The following is a 13,526-nucleotide window of genomic DNA, read 5'->3' as shown; positions in this document are numbered from 1 at the left end:
ATACTGGGAAGGGCGATGGAAGCACGAGTATTCAGAGAAAATTGAGCTCTTGCACAAGAACTTAGAGCTAAAAAGGAAATACGAAGGGATTTTCGAGGAGGCCCTTGAAAAGGCCCAACGAATCGAGAAGGCAAAGGCGCTGGTGAAAGCTTCCCAAATACGGAAAAGGGGTGCAGTGGGTAGCGTGAGTGAGGAACCTAGCGAAGCAATGGCATCTTCTAAAGTACGGAAAGTGAACCAGTTATTCCGGCCGCCATGGACATTGGGGGCGGTAAATGAAAGATTTATCAAAGGAAGCCAAACCGGACAGGGGGAGACTTCTCCGGAAAGCAAAAAGATGGCTTCCCACTTGACTTGTGACTATTGCGGGAAGGCCAATCACATCGAGAACGATTGTTGGAGAAAGGGGAGGAGATGTCTGCGCTGTGGGAGCGCCGAGCATCGAATTGCTCATTGTCCGATTAAAGTGCGTAAAAAGAAAGGAACCCAACAACCAACCAAGACCGACCCTGGACCGTCAAGTGGAGAAGGGACTGGAATGAAGAACCTTGTTTCTTCTGACTCTGAAGACGGAGAAGGTACAGGCCATTGGTTACTTTAAATTTGGAAGGTAAAATTTCGAGGGCGAAATTCTTTTAAGGGGAAGAGAGTGTGAGAACCCGTAATTTGCATTTTCTAGGTTTTCGCATTTTTCATGGCTTGTTTTCTGCATTTTCGTGATTAGAAAAAAATTCTAGATATTGTTAAGGAGAAGATATAGTTTTTAGATGATTTTTCTAGTATCGAATAGATTTTGAGAAATTAAGAGCGTATACTGGATGTGGGACCCACTAGTGCGAAAAGTTCGGAAAAATTCGGCCAACTAGGTTAAGTTTTGAATACTGGAATTAAATTACCGGGTGTTATGAGATATTTAGAGGTTGCCAAGTGGATAGGTGTGAGAGAGACAAAAGTTAGGCAAACCATTAATGCAAGTGACATGTGTCACTTAGAGATTAAATTCTACTTTTGACTTACTATTCATGCTTTTACCATTTTACCAAAATAACTCAAAAATTTGACCCAAAAATTCCCACAAATATCAAGCTCATAGCCGGCCCTCATTAGAGAGAAAAGAAAAGAAAAGCTCTTCCAAAATTTGATCCAAACTTGCTCAATCTTCCACTCCTACCGTTTGATTTTGGTTTTGCTCCACAAAACTCCTCCACTTGGTGATTTTAAAGTGATTGGTGAAGTTGTTTGAAAAGCTAAGGTGACCAATAGCTCTCTCTCTCTCTTGTTTTAAAGGTAAGTTGTGAAGAACCACCCTCCTCCTTTAATTGATGCTTAAATCATGCTTAGTGGTTGTATGAGATGCAAATTTATGGGTTATTTCTTGATTTGTGGTTGAAATGATGAAGTTTTATAATTTTTGGGGATTTTTCTGTTTTAAAATAAGCATGATTGTGTGGCTATCTATGATGATTGGAAATGGTCTATATTGACTCTAGGAGGTGGGAAAAGTGATTAATTGCAACCAATTTCTGTTTTGGAAGAAAATTGAAAAACCTAGGGTTCTTAAGGGATCATTCTGTCCGAATTTTTAGGTCCTAGATAGAGGCCGAATTGGCCTTAGCTCAAAACATGAAAGTTGTAGGGAATGACATTTTAAAGGTGCCTACAAAATTTCAGGTAAATCGGAGTAGTGTGGAATGAGAAAAGTCGAAATTACTATTGCTGTTCTGGTTTTACCCGAATGTAAGACTTTCATCCTGTAATTGGTTGTTTTGGTCAGGATTGCTTCCGAATTGGTTGTTGAGGTCTTCTGATGAAATTTAACCCTGTTTCTTAGCTTTCATCTGGTTTTGGAATTTCTAGATTTGGACTTGGATAGCCTGATTTATGATGTTTCCGCTAGAATGCATTTTGTGAATCTGTTTTTCCGGTTCTGGTGTAGTTTCTTGCATGTTTGACCTAGTTACCCTCGAAACTGGACTGAGTGGCCTTCTTAAATACTGTAGCCTCTTATGTCCTGAATATATCTACAAAATTTCTGGCCAAACGGATCTGTGTAGCTCGAGTTATAACCAAAACACTCGCACCTGTTTTGTACCCTGAAATTGTGTACGTTTTGAATTTCAGCCTCTGACCGTGCATTTTTCGGTTTTGATGCTGTACGATCTGGGTGTCGACTCCTTCATAAGAAATGTATATCTTAGTTTTAACTTCGAAACGGTATAAAGTGCATCGAATTCCGAGTTCCGTAGCTTCCGTTATGACCAAAACATGATTGATCGTCAGAACTGCCTTTGATCTGGACAGTTCTGACGGGTACTTTGGCACTCAATTTTCATTCTATTCTGAATAGATTCAGGTCTTGACTAAAACATCAAAGTTTTAGCCTTATGTCTCAGCTTTCAAATGCCTCTGGAATTTTCTGATTTTGATTTGTGAGCTGGGAGTTATGGTCCAGCCAACATACCCTGTTCGTCACTCTAAAGTGCGAATTTCTTGAACGATTTTCCATACTTTCGACCTATTTCTGTTCAGATCCGGACTTAGGTGTCTTCATGAAAATAGTATCCCTTCCTCTTAGCTTCGTAACGGTACCTCATGTACCTTGATCCGACATTCCTAGGCTAACTTTTGATCAAAACGGTTTGAGAAGGCAGATTTGACCATTTCCGTTTGTCGTTCCGCGCGGGCGCGTGCACCCGTGCTGCCGTTTCCACAATTGCATGTGCCGATTTTGCCGTTTTGCTTGTTTTAAGTATGTTAGTAGCCGTTTGTGATATATTGTGACACAATCTTCAATTTCAGACGTTGGTGAGCTAGGTGGAGCCGGTGGGGCATACTAGCTACTCCTCGTGGCACGAATTTCGTACTTTTGCTCTTTTGTTCGTTGTGTAAGTATTCAGGCCGCTCTTATGTGTTAGTTGCCTATGTGTTTTGATATGTATGAAAAGGGTACCTAGGCGAGGGTGTACTTTATCGCACTCGACCTAAACCCTAATTTACGCACACATTTGTATATGGCATATGTATATGAATCATTTTGGAACTAAACCCCTCGAGCTTGTGGCTCGGGGTGACTTTTGAATAATTTTGTGAAGTTTGTGAGTTTGGGGTTGATCTTCCGACCGAAATGGACTATTCGAGCCGGTCAGGGTTTGGTCGAAGCCAGTCCAACTTAGTCTGAGGTCACCAAGTTTGTGAATCTGGTTCACCGAGAATGTGGACCGAGTTTGTGACCCGAGCTTGTGATTCAAGCTCAAGTTTGTGATTTCGTTCGTCCGGGCAAGTTTGTGAGGTGACTGGCCAGTGAGGGTAATAAGGTGTTCGGTGGGTGTACAAGTGAAGTTTCTACGGACCTTATTTATGGTCGACGGAGTGTCGACAGGAGATCACGCAAGGCAAATGACTTTGCTTTGGAGCCACCTGTATCCTTATTATGTGATGTTACTTTTCTGCTTTTGCTTTACTCTTACTGTGCAATTGTTGTTACGTGAGATTTACGCTTTTGCCCCTGTTTACTTACTAAGCATATAGCTTACCCCTTTCCTTTTGTTTTCCTTAGCAGGGGCCGACGCGGGGACTTTTGACACATACACTAATATAGTTAGGTTTGATTGTAACAGTCGGACAGTTAGGATGTTTGTTTTTGTTTTGGTGGTTTGTATAAGAACCCTCCATAGGGTCTACCTTCTGCTGGTTGTTATTCTAATCTATTAGAGTGGTTTGACTCGATACTTTTGAAGATGTAAATAGAACTCTTTTGGCGTTAGATATCTTGTGAATAGTATGCTTGTAGGTTCATTTAATTTTATTGTTTTAAAATTTTGAGTCCCGGCGAGAGCTGGGCAGGCGGCCCGCCGAACCCTTTGGTTCGCCTTAGGGGGAGGTGGGGCCGTCACAGTTGGTATCAGAGCCTGCTTCGCGTGGTCTCTGCGCGGAGTGAGCTTGGGCTGAGTGGTGAATGGGTATGAAGGATTAAGTGCTCGTTCGAGCATAAGCTATGAACCCTGAAGTGTTATAGGTCTTTAATCTTTCTTATGGTATCTAAGGACCATAGATAGGTATGTCGGGCAGGAATTTCGATTTGTAGATGGTTTACTCTGGGGATTGGCCAGCTCGAGATGTGAACTATCTTATTTCGGATTCTCGTGCCCGAGTACTCCAGAATTGAGGCGATGCAAGCTACTAGGTATTTGAGCCTTGTATTTTGGAAACGAGCCTTGTATTTTGGAAACATGAACAGGCTTTGTCTGACCAGAATGAGCACAAGAGATTAATGGACATCTAGTTTGGATAGTAAGTGACGTGAGAGACCAGATGGGCTGATACTGGGACGACTTCACCTTTTCCTTTTGGTTCGTCCGTATATTACGACTACCTAACGTTAGTATATGTGCTCGTATATGTGCTTGTGTACATGGTTATCTGTCCAACTTGATATGTATTTGTGTACTTGCTTATCCGTCTTTTAATATGGCGTGTTATGTGCGATATGTTACTTGTTTAATTGGTATGATAGATTTTGTTCTTTTAGTCAATTTATTGCATTCATGCATGAAAGTACCCTTTTGGAAAGAAAAGAGAGAAAGGGAAAAAAAAAAAAAAGAGGGGACGTAATCGCGGACATGGTCAGAGCAGTGAAACAAAACGAGACCAAGTGTCAAGAGAAGAAAGGGAGGAAACAACAGCTGAACCAAACATGGACCAAGAGTGCCACTTGTATTCAAGACTTTATTATGACCCATTGTTTTGCCGACAGGCTACCATCTGAGGTCCAGCAATTCTGTGAGATGGCACGTTGGGTTGAGATGTATAAGGAAATCGCGGTTTTTCGAGACGAAATAGAAGTCCGAAAGAAACTTGTTGCATACTGGGAAGGGCGATGGAAGCACGAGTATTCAGAGAAAATTGAGCTCTTGCACAAGAACTTAGAGCTAAAAAGGAAATACGAAGGGATTTTCGAGGAGGCCCTTGAAAAGGCCCAACGAATCGAGAAGGCAAAGGCGCTGGTGAAAGCTTCCCAAATACGGAAAAGGGGTGCAGTGGGTAGCGTGAGTGAGGAACCTAGCGAAGCAATGGCACCTTCTGTGACAACCCCACCTCCACCTAAGGCGTACCAAAGGGTTCGGCGGACCGCCTGCCCAGCTCTCGCCAGGACTCACTCACTATCTCAATCGAGTCATGTACACACATCCATGAACCATAAATAACATTCACAATTCAAGCTTATAATTTACATTGATAGAAATCGAGGTACAAAGCCTCAATACACCAAACTAGTTCAAAATGTATACAATCCAAGTACAACATGTTCCATTCGAGGAATAGCGCGAGTACAAGTCAAAAGTCAAAACAATTTCAAGAGCAACTAGACTACGCTAGTCTGTTCACGACTCACGCCTCACTCGTATTCCTGTAAGGAAAACAAATAGCGTGGAATGAGCTAAAAGCCCAGTGAGGTTTCAAATAACAAATTGCCCATTTTAAAAGTATGAATATCCATGTAGCAAGTTAACGGCATCAAAACTCATAAGAGTGGACAATAATATTTCAAGTAGCAAATTTCCAAATGAGCACGTATAAAGTGCTTTTCGATTTTCAAAAGGAACAGCAATCCAATAAGCAATAATCACTTTCAAGTATAAGGATACGGAAGGCTCTCAGGAGCCAAATTTCCATTGCATCTCCAGAGCTTTATCAAATAACAGTTGACACTCCGTCAACTTTCAAGTAGGTAACCAATCCAGTAGAACACCACTTACACGACTCTCCGTCCACCGTTCACCCCCTACTGGGCCCAAAATCCTCAATAAACACGTGTGGTAATACTCGAGTATACCGTTTAGCCGAGGAGATATCACTCCACTCGACAAAACAACCAGGGTTCGTTACCCAATCGACCAAGCCCTTGCCGGCTCGACTCAAGTAACTTGCCGCAGGGTTTCTGGAATTCCAGGAAGTGCGCGCACCATAAACAAGTATATCAAGTCAATTGCAACAATAAACAAGTATATCACGTAAGGGCAAGTGCGATAAAGTACACTCTTGCCCTAACAATTCACGTATATAACATGTACTCATATTGGTCACGTATCAAGTTCAAGTATCTAGTGCAATTCGGTATTTGAAAGCACTCACCAAAAGATATAGTGCTTCAATTATTCACGTTCAATTACACTCCAGGCTTGGAGTCCAGATCTGCGATAAAAATTCCAGTTTGAGAACTTTGAAACACGAGTCGAATTCGAAACGTTAACATTCCATTCATTAAAAATCGACCAATTGAAATTCATTTGAAAGACACTCGCGAAACACTTGCTCGCTTTTCAAATCATAAGGTTTTGTAGCATAAATACTTGGAAATAACACTTGAGTTGAAAGTACATGGAAATACAAGTTTACATTGGCCATTAAGTCTTTTCCTCAAGGTACGAGCTCGACCAAGTCTTAACATATAACACTCAAGAAACATAGTAGCAAAGGTCTTTACTAGTTCAAGTGATAAATACTTAACCTTCACTCAAGTCGCTAATATAGTTTTCTAGTTCTCGAGTAAAAATTCAGGCAGCATGCCCTTTGTGTTTACCTAATTTTCCAGCCTTTTAGGCTTCATTGTTTTTCTCAAACACAACCCAACATTATACATATCAGCAATTCATGTCAAGAGCCGTTCCATAGGCTCACAATATCATAATAACAAGAATCGTATTAAGTACAAGTGCAGAAATTCAATTTAGTTCAAAACAGATTTGACGTACAAATGCGGAAATAACATATCCGAGGCTACGCTTATCGGATTAAAATGAAACCTATGCCGTTTCGAAGCTAAGATACAGAGCTACAATATTCATGAAGGTCACTTAGTCCAGTTTCTAATGTAACTTGGTCAAATTCTCGAATTACTAAACCAGAAACTAATTCGTCGGCTGTTTAAATGCAGAACACTGTAATGAACATAACTCAGTGTACAAAAATCCAATTCAGGTGTTCTTAGAGGAATTTTAAAGCTACTTCAGAACACTACAACTTTCATGAAGAGCACTCAGTCAAATTCTCAATGTAACCTGATCAAATTCCCAACTCATGTAACCTGGTTTCAACTATTCGGCTAATCAGCCGCATTTCACTCACATGACCATATCTCAGTCTACCAAGATCCAATTAAGGTGTTCTTGGAGGCGTTACGAAGCTAAGACAGGGTAATAAAACTTTCATGTTTCGGTGAAAGGCTAAATCTAAACGGATCATAGTGAATAAACTCAATCAAAAGGACTGAACTGTCCACGCGGAATTCTGGAAAGTGACCTAGATCAGCGAGGGTATTTTCGTCTTTTCACAAGCTACGATGCTCCAAATGAGCTGAAATTTTGTGGGCACCTATAAAATACCATTCTGAACAACTTTAATGTTTTGACCAAAGGCCAATTCGGCCTCTAACATAGGGCTACAAAAACGGGCAGAATGGAAGAACAATTTTCCAGTTTTCTGGGATTTTCAGTTTTTAATGTAACTTTCCTCAATTTCTTGTTCTAATCACTACCAAAACCCTTTATATAACCTTAATTACAACATATGTGAGTCACACATCAAGTTTGGCAGCAAATCCCCAAAACCCTGATTTGATTATTTCATCCAATAATCATCACAATCACTTGCTCATCTTGAAATCAAGCCAAAACTTAAGCTAAATAACATCTTAACACAAGATTTAAAAGATCAAGGACCATGATCAGATTGAATACCTCAAAAACAAGGCTTGGATGAGTGATAGTTCACTTCCTTTGAAATTTCTTGGTTCCTTAGCTTCCCAAGCTTCCAAACTTGCAATCAATCGGTTTAGATTTCTAGCTTAGCACTTGGTTGGTGTGAATCAAGAAGGAATGTGGTTGCTCAAGCTCTCACTTCTCTCTCTCTCTTGGTCGGCTGGAATGATGCAGAAATGGAAGGAAATGAAGCTAAGTTTGTCTTATAAGAAGATGGAAAGATAAGAATTAATTCTAGCCACAAGTTTGGCTAACACTTGGTTTAATCTCAACCACAAAATTTTCTCTTTCTTCCTTGCATTTGAGACACACATTCGGTCAAGCTATCATCATGAGGGGGAAGATATTTTGCTCAATTAGTAATGAGCTTATACAGTAAGAAAGTGGTGGTCAAGTGGTGCGTTGAAACGGTAGTGCGCGGGACCCGCCGGTTGGCGCCGTTTTTCTTAAAACTCACATACTAGGGTTTTTACTTCCCATTCACTAACCTTATATCATTGCTACTACTCACATATTATTTCTCACTTAAAAGTCACTTTTAATCTCCAAATTTAATCCTTACTTTGTACCGAAAATTCATCCGGTGAAAAATTGCGAAAACCCTAATTTTACTCCGATCTTAAAACCAAAGGTGAAAACCTACTTTCTAGGTTTATTTACACTTATCGTGGAATAAATGGGGTAGCAAGCCTTAATAAAAATAATAATTTCCAAATAAAGGAACATTTTTAAAATAACATGAGGGATTTTCTAATTCCATAAATTGAATTTAGAGTTTCTATTAAAAGATGAGATATTGAAGGAAACCAGTTAATCACAAGTAAACTAGGGTTTTTGATTAAAATTTTAGGGTTTCTAATCTTTTTAAAACAAAATAAGGTTTTAAATCAAACCCAAAGAAATACACTTTAGTATCTTATTTACAAACAATCTCCTAATTTTCGGGGCGTCACACTCTCCCCTCCTTAAAAGAATTTCGTCCTCGAAATTCATACATGCACCTCGAAATAATGTAGGGTATTTTCCTTATATATTCATTTCCAGCTCTCAGGTTTCACTATAGTCAATATTTGGTTAAACAATAGTAAACACGAATCGTACCTTCTACTATCTCCAATGGTTCAGGTAAAGCCTGTTGATCCAGGGAGTACATTCTAGCTGGCACTCTTGACTTAGACCCTTCTAAATCATAGGCAATATAACACATTTAATCAAAACAAGTCGCATAACTTATAGAGCATTAATCTTACGTATCACTCAGGTACTACACTTAATCAAGGCTCGTAACACGTGGATAAGAAGGATCCCAAATCCCATGAATATCTTCAATATATTTCACGTCCATACTATTAACATTCCCCGTGCCTTTGCTTTCACAATCCAAATTTATCTCAATATTACGTGAGATCTCAGCTTATCGTAAAGGTGTCACTCTTTGGTATTCGGGGACAAGAATCCACAATAAGGTAATTCACAACTCGAGCCGGCCGGTCCCAAGAGTAAATCACCCGTATTAGAGATTCCTACCCAGCATACATATCTAAAATCTCCAACAATAGACAATCGTTCCACACTTAACAAGTCAATCCCCACAGTCCGAGAACCTTCTCCCGGCACGAGCTCAATAGGAGCTCTGATACCATCTGTGACGACCCCACCTCCACCTAAGGCGTACCAAAGGGTTCGGCGGACCGCCTGCCCAGCTCTCGCCAGGACTCACTCACTATCTCAATCGAGTCATGTACACACATCCATGAACCATAAATAACATTCACAATTCAAGCTTATAATTTACATTGATAGAAATCGAGGTACAAAGCCTCAATACACCAAACTAGTTCAAAATGTATACAATCCAAGTACAACATGTTCCATTCGAGGAATAGCGCAAGTACAAGTCAAAAGTCAAAACAATTTCAAGAGCAACTAGACTACGCTAGTCTGTTCACGACTCACGCCTCACTCGTATTCCTGTAAGGAAAACAAATAGCGTGGAATGAGCTAAAAGCCCAGTGAGGTTTCAAATAACAAATTGCCCATTTTAAAAGTATGAATATCCATGTAGCAAGTTAACAGCATCAAAACTCATAAGAGTGGACAATAATATTTCAAGTAGCAAATTTCCAAATGAGCACGTATAAAGTGCTTTTCGATTTTCAAAAGGAACAGCAATCCAATAAGCAATAATCACTTTCAAGTATAAGGATACGGAAGGCTCTCAGGAGCCAAATTTCCATTGCATCTCCAGAGCTTTATCAAATAACAGTTGACACTCCGTCAACTTTCAAGTAGGTAACCAATCCAGTAGAACACCACTTACACGACTCTCCGTCCACCGTTCACCCCCTACTGGGCCCAAAATCCTCAATAAACACGTGTGGTAATACTCGAGTATACCGTTTAGCCGAGGAGATATCACTCCACTCGACAAAACAACCAGGGTTCGTTACCCAATCGACCAAGCCCTTGCCGGCTCGACTCAAGTAACTTGCCGCAGGGTTTCTGGAATTCCAGGAAGTGCGCGCACCATAAACAAGTATATCAAGTCAATTGCAACAATAAACAAGTATATCACGTAAGGGCAAGTGCGATAAAGTACACTCTTGCCCTAACAATTCACGTATATAACATGTACTCATATTGGTCACGTATCAAGTTCAAGTATCTAGTGCAATTCGGTATTTGAAAGCACTCACCAAAAGATATAGTGCTTCAATTATTCACGTTCAATTACACTCCAGGCTTGGAGTCCAGATCTGCGATAAAAATTCCAGTTTGAGAACTTTGAAACACGAGTCGAATTCGAAACGTTAACATTCCATTCATTAAAAATCGACCAATTGAAATTCATTTGAAAGACACTCGCGAAACACTTGCTCGCTTTTCAAATCATAAGGTTTTGTAGCATAAATACTTGGAAATAACACTTGAGTTGAAAGTACATAGAAATACAAGTTTACATTGGCCATTAAGTCTTTTCCTCAAGGTACGAGCTCGACCAAGTCTTAACATATAACACTCAAGAAACATAGTAGCAAAGGTCTTTACTAGTTCAAGTGATAAATACTTAACCTTCACTCAAGTCGCTAATATAGTTTTCTAGTTCTCGAGTAAAAATTCAGGCAGCATGCCCTTTGTGTTTACCTAATTTTCCAGCCTTTTAGGCTTCATTGTTTTTCTCAAACACAACCCAACATTATACATATCAGCAATTCATGTCAAGAGCCGTTCCATAGGCTCACAATATCATAATAACAAGAATCGTATTAAGTACAAGTGCAGAAATTCAATTTAGTTCAAAACAGATTTGACGTACAAATGCGGAAATAACATATCCGAGGCTACGCTTATCGGATTAAAATGAAACCTATGCCGTTTCGAAGCTAAGATACAGAGCTACAATATTCATGAAGGTCACTTAGTCCAGTTTCTAATGTAACTTGGTCAAATTCTCGAATTACTAAACCAGAAACTAATTCGTCGGCTGTTTAAATGCAGAACACTGTAATGAACATAACTCAGTGTACAAAAATCCAATTCAGGTGTTCTTAGAGGAATTTTAAAGCTACTTCAGAACACTACAACTTTCATGAAGAGCACTCAGTCAAATTCTCAATGTAACCTGATCAAATTCCCAACTCATGTAACCTGGTTTCAACTATTCGGCTAATCAGCCGCATTTCACTCACATGACCATATCTCAGTCTACCAAGATCCAATTAAGGTGTTCTTGGAGGCGTTACGAAGCTAAGACAGGGTAATAAAACTTTCATGTTTCGGTGAAAGGCTAAATCTAAACGGATCATAGTGAATAAACTCAATCAAAAGGACTGAACTGTCCACGCGGAATTCTGGAAAGTGACCTAGATCAGCGAGGGTATTTTCGTCTTTTCACAAGCTACGATGCTCCAAATGAGCTGAAATTTTGTGGGCACCTATAAAATACCATTCTGAACAACTTTAATGTTTTGACCAAAGGCCAATTCGGCCTCTAACATAGGGCTACAAAAACGGGCAGAATGGAAGAACAATTTTCCAGTTTTCTGGGATTTTCAGTTTTTAATGTAACTTTCCTCAATTTCTTGTTCTAATCACTACCAAAACCCTTTATATAACCTTAATTACAACATATGTGAGTCACACATCAAGTTTGGCAGCAAATCCCCAAAACCCTGATTTGATTATTTCATCCAATAATCATCACAATCACTTGCTCATCTTGAAATCAAGCCAAAACTTAAGCTAAATAACATCTTAACACAAGATTTAAAAGATCAAGGACCATGATCAGATTGAATACCTCAAAAACAAGGCTTGGATGAGTGATAGTTCACTTCCTTTGAAATTTCTTGGTTCCTTAGCTTCCCAAGCTTCCAAACTTGCAATCAATCGGTTTAGATTTCTAGCTTAGCACTTGGTTGGTGTGAATCAAGAAGGAATGTGGTTGCTCAAGCTCTCACTTCTCTCTCTCTCTTGGTCGGCTGGAATGATGCAGAAATGGAAGGAAATGAAGCTAAGTTTGTCTTATAAGAAGATGGAAAGATAAGAATTAATTCTAGCCACAAGTTTGGCTAACACTTGGTTTAATCTCAACCACAAAATTTTCTCTTTCTTCCTTGCATTTGAGACACACATTCGGTCAAGCTATCATCATGAGGGGGAAGATATTTTGCTCAATTAGTAATGAGCTTATACAGTAAGAAAGTGGTGGTCAAGTGGTGCGTTCAAACGGTAGTGCGCGGGACCCGCCGGTTGGCGCCGTTTTTCTTAAAACTCACATACTAGGGTTTTTACTTCCCATTCACTAACCTTATATCATTGCTACTACTCACATATTATTTCTCACTTAAAAGTCACTTTTAATCTCCAAATTTAATCCTTACTTTGTACCGAAAATTCATCCGGTGAAAAATTGCGAAAACCCTAATTTTACTCCGATCTTAAAACCAAAGGTGAAAACCTACTTTCTAGGTTTATTTACACTTATCGTGGAATAAATGGGGTAGCAAGCCTTAATAAAAATAATAATTTCCAAATAAAGGGACATTTTTAAAATAACATGAGGGATTTTCCAATTCCATAAATTGAATTTAGAGTTTCTATTAAAAGATGAGATATTGAAGGAAACCAGTTAATCACAAGTAAACTAGGGTTTTTGATTAAAATTTTAGGGTTTCTAATCTTTTTAAAACAAAATAAGGTTTTAAATCAAACCCAAAGAAATACACTTTAGTATCTTATTTACAAACAATCTCCTAATTTTCGGGGCGTCACACCTTCTAAAGTACGGAATGTGAACCAGTTATTCCGGCCGCCATGGACATTAGGGGCGGTAAATGAAAGATTTATCAAAGGAAGCCAAACCGGACAGGGGGAGACTTCTCCGGAAAGCAAAAAGATGGCTTCCCACTTGACTTGTGACTATTGCGGGAAGGCCAATCACACCGAGAACGATTGTTGGAGAAAGGGGAGGAGATGTCTGCGCTGTGGGAGCGCCGAGCATCGAATTGCTCATTGTCCGATTAAAGTGCGTAAAAAGAAAGGAACCCAACAACCAACCAAGACCGACCCTGGACCGTCAAGTGGAGAAGGGACTGGAATGAAGAACCTTGTTTCTTCTGACTCTGAAGACGGAGAAGGTACAGGCCATTGGTTACTTTAAATTTGGAAGGTAAAATTTCGAGGGCAAAATTCTTTTAAGGGGAAGAGAGTGTGAGAACCCGTAATTTGCATTTTCTAGGTTTTCGCATTTTTCATGGCTTATTTTCT

At 39.7% G+C, this 13,526-nt stretch overlaps 2 long non-coding RNA genes across 2 annotated transcripts; both read right to left on the bottom strand.

Annotated features, from left to right (window-relative positions):
* Window positions 1-5,311: 5,311 nt before the first annotated feature.
* On the bottom strand, window positions 5,312-7,763 carry LOC113751519. The gene is made up of 3 exons (XR_003464830.1): window positions 7,737-7,763; window positions 6,133-6,192; window positions 5,312-5,407 (listed from the first exon to the last, which is right to left on the bottom strand). It is a non-coding gene; the product is annotated as an uncharacterized LOC113751519 (long non-coding RNA).
* Window positions 7,764-9,674: 1,911 nt separating this feature from the next.
* Window positions 9,675-12,084, bottom strand: LOC113751555. The gene is made up of 3 exons (XR_003464840.1): window positions 12,058-12,084; window positions 10,454-10,513; window positions 9,675-9,728 (listed from the first exon to the last, which is right to left on the bottom strand). It is a non-coding gene; the product is annotated as an uncharacterized LOC113751555 (long non-coding RNA).
* Window positions 12,085-13,526: the final 1,442 nt, after the last annotated feature.

This window comes from Coffea eugenioides, chromosome 11 (assembly GCF_003713205.1).
Source record: "Coffea eugenioides isolate CCC68of chromosome 11, Ceug_1.0, whole genome shotgun sequence".
NCBI lineage: Eukaryota > Viridiplantae > Streptophyta > Magnoliopsida > Gentianales > Rubiaceae > Coffea > Coffea eugenioides.
This window is presented reverse-complemented; position numbering and strand designations above follow the sequence as displayed.